The following is a 15,907-nucleotide window of genomic DNA, read 5'->3' as shown; positions in this document are numbered from 1 at the left end:
AAGACAACAAATGTTATTCATGTATTTAAAACAGAAGATAGAGCAAATTTAGAGAACAGTTGACCAATTCGGAGAACGTCAGTGGTTGGAAATATAATGGAATCTTTATTTAAAGAAGTAACAGAAAAAAAAAATCAAGTGACACATAATATAATCAAGATTAATTAACATATCTCCCATAGTAAGGTCATACTTCAACAAACTTTTTAAACTCTTTGAATCCGCAACAGGAAGGACAAGTCAGATTAATAGTGTGGATGAAATGTATATATAGATTTTCTGAAGCTCTTCGATAAAGGAACACACAGCAGACTCATAAGTAATCTCAGAGCATGTGGAGTTAGGGGACAAGTAGCAGAATAGAGAGCAATCTGGCTGCAAAAACATAAAACAGGGAGTCGTGGTTAAAGGTACTTCGATTGGCTGAACGTCAGAAGTGGTGTTCCACAAGGACCAATGCTGGGAACACTGTCGTTCATAATTTGTCATAAATGATATGGAATTTGGAAGCAGAAGCACAAATCCAAAAGTTACAAACAAATCCAAATTGAGAGTAGAGTCAATGCAAAGGAGTTATGCAACAAAATACCAGACGACATTAACAATAATAATAATAATGTTCCGACCAGGTGAGAAAGGGGTCTCGGAGTTCCATCTCAGCCTTCTCCTGGTTTGACCATAATAGGGTTAAATTGGTAAAATACCGTGTTTTTAGCTTCCCCTCCGTGCTTCACTGATCTCAATTTGTAATGGCAAAGAATCAACAAGACATGTCTTCTTCGATTTAAACAAGAAAGAGGTAAGTTTATTAACCTTAAAACTCGAATTTGGTTAAAACTACTAAAATACGCGACACGACCATGCTCGCATGCACACGCAATAAACACACAGACAGACAGTGACAGAAGAGGAGAAAGGATCAAGGGGAAAGTTTTGAAGAAATAGCTGAATTTCATCGACTGTCTTTTGAGTTTGATGTAAAGTCCTTGATTGCAGTTAAATCTTGCCGTCTCGCTGGGGGACAGTACACACTTTCAAACTTGTTTCAATGGTTTTCTGCCTTGAGGCTTAGTTTCTTCCGTGGGTCCCTGTCTTTGCGTGAGAGGGAGAGAGAGAGAGAGATGCTGCCTTCTTGAAATCCAGTTGCAGTCTCTTCTTTTCGTGAGAGAGAGAGCGAGAGAGACCGGGAGTGAAGCACCCTCCTCAAGTTTATATGCAGTCTGTATTTTTATGTGTCACAGACTTCAAACCAAAGTTGGTCCAACTGGCCTGTCATGTGACTAGCACCCTTTCTGGAACAACCGGCCCAGCGAGGGTTTGTGGACTCTTTCAATCTTAGCACACATCCTCAGTAAGGGGCTGAAATGCTGACTTTCATGCATCCACTGTCTTTTGATCAAAATCCATCAGATGAATTGAGCCAGGGAGCAGTTCCATTGACTTGTCCAGACAACCGTCTTTCAGAATGTAAATGTTTGCAGCCATTGTCCTTTTAGAATGCAGGTGCTGACAGACTTTTACTCTTTAAAGAGTTTAAAATTAATGTTCCACATGACAAAATCAATATGTCTCATTCTTAGCAGTGTGATTTTCCTCACACCTCGACATCCAGTGGAAGGAAATGCGATTTTAGAAAAGGATTTCAGTAAAAGAGAATAGAGTGAAAAGTAAATACAGGAAAACACACATGCATTACCCTCATTCATTCTCATTCATTCATAAATCCTAAAAAAAATATGTTACAGTTTATCTTTCCTTTGAACCACTGCTGCATTAAACTGCCCTTTTTGGCATCCTTATAAACATGTGAATTTTGCGGCCTTTTTTCTGGTTGCACATTTCCATGAATGCCTGTGGTATCTTTCGTTCCTGTTGAGGTCTGCCAGGTGGGAAGTGGAGGGGGTAGGGGGGTGATAGGTTTCATTATCCCTGGTGTGGAGTACTGCTCATGGGACTCGGCACTGGGTGGATCTCTCTGAACTCTCTTTCAGTGCTTTGATGATTCATGCAAGCTCTTTTCACCTCAGGGATGGTTGGTTCCTTTTTCTCCTGACTGTGAAGGAGGATTCTTTGTTAATCTTCCCTTTTCCTCTGGGAAACTCCTGCTTTCAGTTATTTACCCAGATTCTACTCCACTCCGCTGCGGTACTTCAACAAAGTGAGGCAGCACCCTGACGGGTTTCCCTTGAGGACATTTTTCATCTCTGTAAATGCTATTAGCATCTCTGATGGATTGCTTATAGTGTTTGAATTTATATAGGAGGATGTGGCATCTAATGTTTCCAACATTTTGGTGTTGGCTGGCTGGACAGTAGGGAGTTCCATTTGGGAATCCTGTTGGATCTCCTTTAACCTATCCTCTTTGTCAGTCTTTCCCCTTTACTCTCAAAAATCTTCCAGACTTGTGCCTGTCTTTCCTCTATTCTTCTCGGCAAGGGCCCCTTACAGTTTACCAGCCTTCTGCTGGAGTATCCTCCAAACAACGATACAGGACTTAGGGGTACAGATTTCACTGTAGGTTGGGTTTCTCCTCAACCTGGCACATGCAGCAACTCCTACCGTACTCCACCACATCTTTGGGGAGTTTTGGCCAGTCAAACTGCTGTCTTATGCGGACTTTGCTTTTTTTTTGTATACCAACATGAACAGCCACTGTAATATCATAGGCCATTATTAATATTTCTGTCCGCTACCTGTGCAGTACCACTAACCGGTGAACCACTGTCCACTCTTTGCCCTCAGGTCTGAGAAGTGAGGTCCACATCCTCATCAGTATCCCATTCTTTAAATAATAGCAATCAGAGACGCTCTCTGATTCAATTTCAGACTGGGCAGCCGATGCTAATTCTCCAAATACTGGGTCGGCTCGCTGAGCCTCAGCTCGGTGAGATTGATTTATTTCAGTCCCTGGGACTTCTAACTTTCCAAAGAAAGCCTCAGACAGACAGACCTCATGGTCATCTGCCTGCAGTGCCAATTCAGTCTCCTCTGGGGAGTTGGTTTGATCATGGCCCGATTTACTACACATGCAGGGGAACTGCAGGGTTCCGTCCACTGCTACTGCCCAGTCTCTCTGAGCTCCTGTGGTCTCTCTTTCACTACTGGGGAGGCTACCACCTTCGCCCCCGCCAGATTATTACCATGGAGCAGGTCAGCCTCGTACACAGGCAAACGAGGGACAACCTCCCTACAGTCACCGTTCCCGAAATAGATCGCACTCCAGGTGCATCTGGCATAAATGTACAGGCGTACGTTGCCCTCCAATACCATTCACCACCATTCTGGTATTTCCTGCTCTCTCTGGGGGAAAGGACAGGCCTTTACCCAGTAAAAAGGATCTGGTGGACACTGAGGATTGCTCAGGGCTTCCTTGCTCCTGCCGAAGTGTTGGGAATACTCTCCCTTTAGTCACAAAATCCTGATAACCTTCAGGTATCCTATTAAAATTTCCTGAACTTGCAGCAGTAGGCTTCCTGGATCTTACTACTGCTGCAGTTAAAGCCGCAGATTGTTCTGCTGTGCTTTCCATCAGAATCCCTTCCTCTTCACTGAGCGGGTGTGCCTTGATTAATCCTTCAGGCTTACCCCGTCGTTTCCAGCAGTCAGCTCTGAGATGACCTGCTTGTGCAAGTGTACAGGTCTCTGGGTCTCACTCCTGCTGACAGCACTATCCTTTTTGTCTGGAATGTGTCTCCAGCTTTTCTCTGTCTCACATGACCGCTTGAGCTTCTATCACCTTCCTACCTTTTGTCTTTTTCGGATTTGTGGGGGTGACTAAGAAAGGTTTTCCCCTGGAGAACCGACTTGCATATCAAAGCAAACTCATCAGACAGAACGGTGGCTTGCCTGGCTCTATGAACTTTCTATTCCTCTGCTAGTGTCTTTATGGAGAATGCAAGTGAGTTTTTAAATTGCTCTAGCAGAATTACCTCTCTGAGGTTTTCATAGCTGAGCTGCACTTTAAGAGCCCTCCACCACTGGAGTCATGGAGTCCATGGAGTTATACAGCACAAAAACAGGCTCTTCGGCCCTTCATGTCTGTGCCGGCCATCCAGCACCCAGCTATTCTAATCCCATAACCCTGCACTTGACTCGTAGCCCTGTATGAAACTGCCCATCTAAATACTTCCGACATGTTGTGAGCATTCCTGCCTCCACCTCCTCTCAGGCAGTGCGTTCCAGATTCCAACCACCCTGAGGGTGAAAAAACACAAATCCCCCACAAATCGCCCACCCCTTACCATACAGCAATGCCCCTGGTTCTTGATCCATCCGCTAAGGGAAAAAGTTTCTTCCTATCTAACCTATCAATGCCCCTCATAATCTTTTACGCCTCAATCATGTCCCCCCTCAGCCTTCTCCACTCCAAGGAAAACAACCCCAGTCTATCCAGTCTCTCTTCAGAGCTGAAATGCTCCAGCCAGAGGTGAATCTCCTCTGCATCCTCTCCAGTACAATCACATCCTTCCTATAGTATGGTGATCAGAACTGTGCACAGTACTCCAGCTGTGACCTGACCAGCGTTCTATACAGCTCCATCATAACCTCCCTGCTCTTATATTCTATATCTCGGCTAATAGAGGCAAGTATCCTATATGCCTTCCTAACCAGCTCATCTACCTGTGCTGCTGCTTTCAGTGATCTATGGGCAAGTACACCAAGGTCCTTCTGACCCTCTGTACTTCCTAGAGTCCTACCATCCATTGTATAATCCCTTGCCTTGTTAGTCCTCCCAAAATGCATTGCCTCACACTAATCAGGATTAAATTCCATTTGCCACTGCTCCTCCCATCTTGCCAGCCCATCTATACCTTCCTGTAATCTAAGGATTTCCTCCTCACTATTTACAACACCACCAATTTTCGTGTCATCTGCGAACTTACTGATCATACCTCCTATGTTCACAACTAAATCATCAATGTACACTACAAACAGCAATGGTCCCAGCACCGATCCCTGTGGTGCACCACTGGTCACAGGGGTCTAATCGCAAATACAGCCCTTGATCATTACCCTCTACCTCCTGCCACTAAGCCAATTTTGGATCCAATTTGCCAAATTTCCCTGGATCTCATGGGCTCTTACCTTCTTAACTAATATCCCATGTGGGATTTTATCAAAAGCCTTACTGAAGTCCATGTAGACTACTTTATCCTCATTGACACATCTAGTCACCGCCTCGAAAAATTCAATCAAGTTAGTTAGACACGATCTCCCCCTGACAAAGCCATGCTGACTATCCCTGATTAATCCCTGCCTCTCCAAGTGGAGATTAATCCTATTCCTCAGAATTATTTCCTATAGTTTCCCAACCACTGATGTTAGACTCACCGGTCTGTAATTACTTGGTTTATAACTAGTACCCTTCTTGAATAATGGTACCACATTCGCTGTCCTCCAGTCCTGTGGCACCTCTCCTGTTGCCAGAGAGGATTTAAAAATTTGTGTCAAAGGCCCTTCTATCTCTTCCCTTGCCTCACATAACAGCCTGGGATGTATCTCATTTGGGCTCAGGATTTATCCACTTTTAAGCCCGCTAAAGCAGCTAAAGCTTCATGCCCTTCAAAGCTAATATGTTCAAATACATTACAATCCTCCTCCCTGATTTCTACAGATACATCGTCCTTCTACATAGCGAACACCTATGAAAAGTATTCATTTAAAACCTCACCTATGTCCTCTGGCTCCACACAAAGATTGCCAAGTTGTTCCCGAATGGGTCCGACTCTTTCCCTGGTTATCCTCTTACCCTTAAAATACTTATAAAACGCCTGAGGAGTTTCCTTTATGTTGCCCACCAGTATTTTTACTTGTCCCCTCTTCGCTCTCCTTATTACTTTACGTGCCACTCTACACTTTCTATACTACTTTAGTGTATCTGTTGTTTTCAGCGATTGGAATCTGCCATGAGCCTCCTTTTTTTCTGATCCAATCATCTTTATTCCTTGCCAACCAGTGTTCCCTGGGCCTGTTAATCTTACCATTCACTTTAATTGGGTACATGTTGGCTCTGAACTCTCACAATGTCCTCTTTGAATGACTCCCCATGATGGGGTGCAGACTTTATTCCAAGTAGCTACTCCCAGTCCAATTTGACCAGGTCCTGTTTTATCATATTGAAATCGGCCTCCCCCAGTTCAGCACCTTTATTTCTGATCGATCTTTGTCCTTTTCCATAACTACCTTAAACCTTACAGAGTTATGGTCACAATCCCCGAAATGCTCCCCAACTCACACTTCTACCACTTGATCGGCTTCATTCCCAAGGATTACATCCAGTACTGCCCCTTCTCTTGTAGGACTATTTACATACAGGCTCAAAAAGCTCTCCTGCATGCATTTTAAGAATTCTGCCCCCTTTAAGCCTTTTGCACTAAGACTATCCCAGTTTATACAGGAGAAATTGAAACCCCCTACTATTATTACCCTATTATATTTACACCTCTCAGAGATTTGCCTACATATCTTCTCCTCTATCTCACCCTGTCTGTTTGGAGGCCTGCAGTAGACACCCAGCCAAGTGACTGCCCCCTTTTTGTTTTTAAGTTCTACCCAAATGGCTTCATTTGTGGAACCTTCTAAGATATCATCCCTCCTTACTGCAGTAATTGACTCATTGATCAACAGTGCAATGCTACCTCCTCTTTTACCCCTTCCCCTGTCGCGCCTGAAGATTCTATACCCTGGAATATTGGGCTGCCAGTCCAGTCCCTCCCTCAACCATGTCTCTGTGATAACAATATCATAATCCCATGTGCTAATCAACGACCTAAATTCATCTGCCTTACTAGTAAGACTCCTTGCATTGAAATAGATACAATCCAACCTTGCATTTTTTCCCTTGTGCCTTACCAGGTCAATATTTGCTCTGACTTCCAGGCAGACTCACTTTTTGTTCCATATTACCCCCTACTGTACCACCAATCTATATCCCATCCCCCTGTCTATTTACTTTAACCTCCTATCCCCTCCAACCCCCCCCCCACCTCCCCCCCCAACAACCCCCAACAGCACTAGCAGACCTCGCAGCAAGGATGCTTGTCCCATACCGTTTCAGGTGCAACCCATCCAACTTGTACTGGTCCCACTTTTCCCAGAAACAGACCAGCGATCCAGGAAACTGAAGCCCTCTCTCCTGCACCATCTCATTAGCCACGCATTCCTCTACACTCTGCTCCTATTTCTAAAGTCACTAGCACGTGGCACCGCGCGTAATCCAGAGGTTACAACCTTAGAAGTCCTCACTTGCAAAAGCAAGCTACTGACTTCTCTCAACCTCCAAGTACGTTTGAGCAGCTTATATCTTGAGGGCTCTAAACCTCTGCAACGATCCCTCCTCGACACCCTGGTCCACTCCTCCATTACCCCACCACCTCATCCCGTCCCATATCACCTTCCCCTGCAATCGCAGAAGATGTAATACCTGCCCATTTACCTCCTCTCTCCTCACTATCCCAGGCCCCAAACACTCCTTTCAGGTGAAGCAGCGATTTACTTCTTTCAATGTAGTATACTGTATTGACTGCTCACAATGTGGTCTCCTCTACATTGGGGAGACCAAGCACAGACTGGGTGATCGCTTGGCGAACACCTCCGCTCAGTCCGCAAGCAGGACCCTGAGCTTCTGGTTGCTTGCCATTTCAACACTCCCCGCTGCTCTCATGCTCACATCTCTGTCCTGGGATTGCTGCAATGTTCCAGTGAACATCAACGCAAGTTCGAGGAACAGCATCTCATCTACCGATTAGGTACACAATAGCCTGCCGGACTGAACGTTGAGTTCAATAATTTCAGAGCATGAGAGCCCCCCATTTTACTTTCATTTTGAGTTTTTTTTTCCTTTTTTTCCTTTTTAACATTTTTTACAACCCTTTTTTGCATTTATTTCATTTCACCTTAATTTGTTCAGTTTGCTTACCCACTGTCTTTTTTATGTTTGCTGTTGCTGCTGTTCAATATTCCATCTGTTAATCCCTTTACTGTACAAATGTTTTGTCTTTCAACACACAATTAACATATTGTTTGCCTGTGCTCCATGACATTTTGGTCAGCTATGTGGCATTGTCCAATCTACACCTTCTCCTTTGTTATCTCTTGCCCCAGCCCCACCTCAGTTGCTAATAACTTGTGACATTTTTAATATTTGTCAGTTCCGAAGAAGGATCACTGACCCGAAACGTTAACTCTGCTTCTCTTTCCACAGATGCTGCCAGACCTGCTGAGTAGTTCCAGAATGTCTTGTTTTTATTGCAACCTGCTCTCCGGTTGGTTCTGGAACATTCTGCTGAAAGAAGCTATCTCGAAAGCATTCTATGAACTCTTCATCCATGCTCCTGTTGCCAATCTGATTTTTCCATGCTTTAATCTATGCTTATTAGAAAAAAAAAGAGAAAAATAGGATTCAGCGATATTAGTGCCATTTAATGTCAAGCAGAGATGGTTAGATTCTCTCTTGTTGGAGATTGTCATTGCCTGTCACTTGTGTGGCACAAATGTTACTTGCCACTGATCAGCCCAAGCTTGGATATTGTCCAGGTCCTGCTAAATTCTACACGGACTGCTTCAGTATCTGAGGAGTCACGAATGGTGTGCAATCATCAGCAAACATCTCCACTTCTGACCTTATGAGTGAAAGAAGGTCATTGATGAAGATGGTTAGGCCTAGGATATTATCCTGAGGAATGCCTGCAGTGATGTCCTGGGACTGAGATCCTTGACCTTCACATAAAACAACCATCTTCCTTTGTACAAGGTATGGCTCTAACCAGAAGAGAGTTTTCCCCCCGACTCCCATTCACTCCAGTTTCACTAAGGCTCCTTGATTGATCAAACACTGCCCTGATGTCAAGGGCAGTCACTCTCATCTCACGGTCCCCAACGCGAAAGGTTCGGACAACCTTGTTCCAATGGATCAATCTGTGAAATTTTCAGTGGTGCTTAACTTCTGTATAAATGCAAAACAGGTCATTGGATATCAGTGGGAGGGGTTCAGATTGTCAACAGTCAGGAGTCACATTGTTAATGTCTTCGGCCTTGGACAGATTATTTGGGGTATTGTGCGCATTGGGAAAGGGTCAGACAGAATGTACAAAAATTCCAAGCGGCATTTGATCTGACTCATAACTGAGTTTCTGACCGAATAGCCTCCCGAGTACAAAGAACACTTACTTCCACCTCCATAATATCGCCCATCTCTGCCCCTTCCTCAGCTCATTTGCTGCTGAAACCCAAATCAATGTCTGACCTCTAGACTCAGCTATTCCAATATTCTCCTGGCCAGCCTCCCACCTTTCTCCCTCCATAAACTTGAGCACATACTAAACTCCACTACCCATATCCGACTGACACTGAATCTCGTTTAACTATCACCCCTGCACTCGCTGACCAACATTGGCTGCTGGTCTGCAAAGCATCGGTTTAAAAATTCTCATTCTTGTTTTCACATCCCACCGTGGCCTCGCCCCAACCCTTTGTCTTTAACCTCCAGTTCTGCCCCTTCCACTTTCCCAAATTTCATCATTCCATGAAGAACAACCGTTCCTTCAACTGACTTGGACCTCTCTAATTGTAAATTGAAATTGCACAGTTATTATATGAGATCTTGAGCCAGTTATCTGGTGTATCGTGTGGACTGAGAGATGGACAGACTCTGAAAAGCCAGGAGATAAATTGCTATTGTTTCAGGAACTGGGTTGGTTTTCTGGTGTACTGTGTTCGCTTCTATAGTCACATTGTCCAGGGTAAAGGTTTCTGCCATTCTGAAGGTACAGAGAGGATTCATAAATATAGAACTAAAAATCGGAGCAGGAGTAGGACATTCGGCCCTTCGCGCCTGCTCCTCCATTCAGTACGATCCTCCAAACTCAGTATCTTGTTCCTGCTTTCTCCCCTATATCCCGTGATCCCTTTAGCTTAAGAAAGATATCTAACTCTTTCTTGAATATATTTAATGAGTTGGCCTCAACTGCTTTCCTGAGGGAACTTCGTTTCTTCCATTGCAATAGTTAACTGCTTCTTAAATTATTCCAGAGATTTTGCCTCGATTATCCGATTAGTAAACGTTTGCCCAATTTGTGGAGCACTCTGTGTGGAGAACTTCCTTGAGCCTTGCCTGGCTTTAATGTTTTATACAGTTACTTCTCTTGCATATCTCAATGAGATCCTTGATTAATTACTTCCAGTCAAGGCTGAATAGCACAAAGTTTTTAGTCAGCCCTCATTATCTACAGTAGTTTTAAAAATAGCTGTTGAAACACTTGCAACTAACTGGGAAAGATTACAGCGACAAAGAGACTTTTGAAACTCGGGCTTTTTTCACGAGGGCTGAGAAAGTTAAGGGCAACCTGATAAAGGTCCTCGAGATTATGAAAGTTTTGATAAACGTTTTGACTGGCTGACATTGTGGTAGCAAGAAGGCGCAAACTGAGTATAACAAAAAAAACTGTCCAGGAGAGAATGTGGAACTTTCCTCCATGAAATGTTGTTGAAATTGTTTTGAAGGGGAATGTCACAGTTACTTGGAAAAGAGGAACATTTAGGATATGGATATATGGATTAGTATAGCGATAATTTCCTGAATTATAATCACGGATGACCAAAAAATACCAGACCAGAAATTGAACCATCAGCTTTCCTTGGCACACCACCACAGTGCCCATTTGCCATCAGTTTCAAACACATATCAAGAAAGAAAGCTGTGAATTAAAAAAACAGCCTATGAATTGGCAGATTGTGACTGAATCCCTCTGTAGAACTTGAATATATAATAGAGGCTGACACTCCAGTACAGTGCTGATGGAATGTAGCAGTGCTGGACATGCTATTCTTCACAAGATGTTAAGACATATCTAGTTTAGTAGGCACGAAAATCTCAAAAGCAGTCCTTAAAAAATAAATTCTCCTGGTGTCCTTAACCAACACCACATATTTGTGACCCTGTCCTTAAATAGTTTATACAAAATTATACATTAAAGATTTTAATTTATTTCAAATTATATTAACATTTAAATAGAATGAAAAACTATTTTCAAGTTTCAAATCAAGACCTTGCGAGTGTATCAATTGAATTTCACCAAGGCAGGAACTTACCATCTCCACCCAAACCGATTCGACATCCTGATCTCCTGAACCAATGTCATATCTGACTATTGCAACAATGCCATCCTTGATGCACAGTGCTACCCCTCAACCTTTAACCAACTTCCTATTCTTCTTAAATGTCATATATTCATCATTGTTCTAGTTTTCCTCCTCCTTCTCTTGCATTCCTCGGACCCCCACTCCGAACTCACTCATTCTCTGGTTCTTAATGATCCTATTTCCATCCCTGTCAATTCTCATATCCCGAGAATGCATTCTGTTCACCAGCCCCGTGTTTAATGATCCTATTCTCTGTGAAGCCTCTGTGAATAGTTTCATGTTTTTGCATTTCACACAAATCTCCACCTGTTCACCTACACTGTTCACTTCATCGACATGCATGAAATCATCTTCCAGACACACCTCCCAATCATTGAAAATCCTTCTCATGGAATTAGAAAGTACAGTGTTAGATGGTGGGATTGTTTAACTAATAAATACCAACATCACCACTGCTTCTTATAATCTTCAGATAAATAGATGTTATTCGAACAGATACAATGCAAACTGATAGAACATTAGATCAGCACATTTCATTTTATGATGTAGCAGTGGCAGTGAATTCATTCACAGTCAATCAAGGAAGGAGATGTGAAAGAGTCAGCAGCAAACTCAGTTCTGTAGCCAGACCTCTGCTGCAGCGTCAGACTCACACAGAATGAAATAATATTTCAAGGATAGTAATAACCTGTAAACACATTGAAATCCCAGTTAAACTGAACTATCTGAATGGGGAGGGAGGACAGTTCTGTGCCTCCTTGAAACACTGGGACCGTGAGCTGTCTCATTATCAATCACTGAAAACATACTCAACGCAATATTCCAGGACAGGTTAGTTCCACGGCATGAAACTGTTAACAGCTCCATATGGTCAGACATCTGCTCCTATTCTAGATACATGACAACAATATATTCAATGTAGAGAATAATCCAGTAACAATAACCGGGTGGGAAAAACAAAGGTCATTGCAGATATTATGCAGCTCCGAGAAGATTGAAAGATCAGAGACTGAGGACATTTTTCTATTAATTTTTTTGTTTTTAAAAATTCTGTCATTCAACTGCTGGAAGAGAGCAGGCAGCTGTGTGAAACACAGAGTAAGAAATAATTCCGAGTACAACAGCACAGTTAACACTGATTCCGCCATTAACAGCTGATTTAAGAGCTTACCAGGAACTCCAACAGCTGCAAGAATTGGATAATAAATGTATTGAATCTGATAGAATAGTGAAAATCCCATTTCTGTGAGAAGCAGTGACTTCTGTTGTTTTGGAACTCACAGCAGGCAGTCTGCGCTGATCCATGAGAATGGGTCCTAATTTATACAGTAGATAAGTCCCCAGTGACACGGATATACTCCTGATGATTGCTATTAGGTACACACTTGAACTAATAAATTACATCAGCAACTTTGACACTGATGTAAATAATGAGGTGGATAAAACACAAACATCTCAGTGTCCAGGGCATTATCTTAGTTAGACCTCGGTCAGGAATAAAGCTGAAAGCTCTATTCAATCAAACTCATTCCACAGTAATGTATAACTGAATTTAGAGTTTTCATATAATTCTATTGACCATCTTCACACCTGTCAAATCAATGAAAAATGTCAATGATTTATCTGCAGTTCCAGGGCACAACGAATCAGTTTCACTCTGTTCATCCAATTTTCCAGTTAAAATGTTAACTTTGAGTCTCTGACAAAGGGATAGTTAAAGGCAACGTTCAGGATCATAGCCTAGAAATGACTGTGGGTGATATTAGGTGTCGTATACTTAACGTGCCCTATTGACACTCCTATCTCTGCTTTTTCACTGCAGATGTTTACCTATTCATTCTAAATTGGTTCATGGCTCCAGTAAAATTAGAGATGGGTCATCCCGTGACTCTATTCCTCCAGTTCCCTCCTGACAGGCCTCCCAACCTTCACCTTCCATCAATATCAACAGATCCAAAACTATGCTGTACATGTCCAGCCCTCAGCAAGTCCCACTCACCCATCACCATCACCCTCACTGACCGACATTGGCACCCAATCTCCCAACATCTTAAAGTTGAAATTCTTATCCTTGGTTCAAAAACCATCCGTAGCATCACGCCTCCCCATCTCCACCGCCTCCTGTACACCCACCCGTGATCTCGCCATACCTCTGACATTGGCCTCTTTTGGTGGGACTGTCCTCGCTTCATTCCAGTCTTGTTAATCAGATTGTAGCCAGAACACCTCCAGCAATTGCGTCTCGTCCCACAACAACACCGTAACACCGTTATCTCTGGAGTGCATGAACCTTCCATTCCCAATCCCTCCTCTTTCACATGTTGTCTACCGGCAACATCATCGACAGACATGGGGTCATCTTTCACATGTGTGCTGACAACACCTATCTCCAGCTCACCACCATCTCTCTTGACAATCCACTGCCTCTGTGCTATCAGGCTGTAACAGTTTGTTTCCCATTAGCTGCAATTTGCTTCAATTCAACATGGGGAAGTGTGAAACCTCCATCTTTCGCCCCAACACAAACTCCTCACCCTTGTCACCGAATTCATTCCCCCTCCTGTTGTTGTCTCAGGCTGAGTATGACGCTTTGTAATCTCTGAATCCTACTTACCCCAGTCCAGGGATTCTGATCTCATATTCTCTCCGTCACACAAGACACCTCTTTCTGCCTCTATAACCTCATAAGCTTCCTCCCCTGACTCATCCCATCTGGCATTGAACACCTCAATCCTCCTTTCGTTAATCCCAGACTCTCTGTCGTCTCCTCCAATCCATCAACTCTTCATTCCCTGTCACTGGCTTCTTGGTGAGAATTTATTTGCTTGTTCCCACTCTTCCTAGTCATATTGGAGCCAGAGTATCTCCAGCAATATCTTCTCCTCTTCATAACCGTTAGTAACTCCCAAGGATCTATCCTGCCCCATCTCTTCTTGCTTATCTATAAGCTTCCCATTGGATCTCTCACCTGCAGATATAGGATCAGCTGTTGTATGACCACTGACAACACCCACTTTAACCCCACACACCATCTCCCTGGACAACTAACAGTGTCTCAGTGTTATTCATCCACATATTTAAATCCTTCCTGCCCTCCCCATCCCGATTTGTGTAACCTCCTCCAGCCCTACAATCCCTCCACCTCCACTATTCAATTTTTCTATACCATGTGCTGTGGCTGCCTGTGCATCTTCCACCCATATGCTCCAGAATTGTCAACCGTGCCAGCAAGGCCTGATGTTTGAGAATCCCTCCTTAATCAATCCACATTCCAGCCCTCTCCTCCTTTCAGTCCATCCAAACATTCTCTTCTTTCTGACTGAGATGATGGTCACTCCTCTGAATATCTCCTACCTTGGCTGAAGTGTAGTTTCTTTCCGATTATAGCTCCGTAATATGCTTTGAGATATTTTGCGATGTTAACAACGTTATATAAATGCACCTTGTTATTGTTGTATTTACTATCCATCAATATCGGTGACCACGCTCTGGAAGTGGTTCAAACGATCACCGATCTGGACTCAACCATCACCAGTAACCTGTTTTTCGATGCACAAATCAACAAGCGCATGGGAAATGCGTCCGCTGCTATGTCCAGACTGGCCAAGAGGATGTGGGAGAATGGCGCACTGACACAGAACACAAAATTCCGAGAGTTTCAAGCCTATGTCCTCAGTACCTTGCTCTACGGCAGTCAGGCCTGGACAATATGTGTCAGCTAAGAGCGACGTCTCAATTCATTCCATCATCGCTGGCTCTGGAGAATCCTTGGCATCAGATGGCAGGACCGTATCTCTCGCGCAGAAGTCCTCGAGGAAGCCAACATCCCCAGCATATACACCCTATTGACCCAGTGTTGCTTGAGATGGCTTGGCCATGTGAGCCGCACGGAAGATGGCAGGATCCCCAAGGACGCATTGTACAGCGAGCTCGTCACTGGTTTCAGACCCACCGGCCGTCCATGTCTCCACTTTAAAGACGTATGCAAACGCGAATGAAGTCCTGTGACATTGATTGAAAGTCGTGGGAGTCAGTTGCCAGTGAACGCCAGAGCTGGTGGACAGCCATAAAGGCGGGGTTAAAGAGTAGTGAGTCAAAGAGACTTAGCAGTTGGCAGGAAAAAATACAGAAATGCAATGGGAGAGCCAACTGTGTAACAGCCCCAATAACCAATTTTATCTGCAGCGCCTTTGGAAGACAATGTCACTCGATAATTGGCATTTATAGCCACTCGAGGCGCTGCTTCGCAAACCACTGACCACCTCTAGGCGCTTACCCATTGTCTCTCGAGACAAGGAGGCCACAGAAGAAGAAGAAGCATGTAATGACTGACATGATCATCCAATCACTGCACGAGGCCTTGTCAATTAACTAATCTGAGGAGGACTTCCTGGTCACGTACGGCCAGTTTGAACACCGCTCCACAGCCTTTGCTGTGAGCATGAGCAGTAGAAAACCAAAATAAAGGAAGAGATCTGGTTCTACCAGCTGACTGGTAAAGATCTGCTCCATTATCGAGCAGACCTCTGGGTGAAAAAAAAATCCTCATGTCCCCTTTAATCCTTCTACAAATCATCTTAAATCTGTGCTCCCTGGCAATTGACCACTCTGCTATGGGAAACAAGTCCATTCTGTCCACTCTTTCGACGCCCCTCATAATGTTGTACACCTCAATTAAGTCATCCCTCAGCCTCCTCGGTTCTCAAGGAAACAATTCTAGTCTATCCAATGTTGCCTCACAGTTGCAACTTTTCAAACTTGGCAACAT

Source organism: Heterodontus francisci, chromosome 28 (assembly GCF_036365525.1).
Source record: "Heterodontus francisci isolate sHetFra1 chromosome 28, sHetFra1.hap1, whole genome shotgun sequence".
NCBI lineage: Eukaryota > Metazoa > Chordata > Chondrichthyes > Heterodontiformes > Heterodontidae > Heterodontus > Heterodontus francisci.
Note: the sequence above shows the minus strand (reverse complement) of the source record.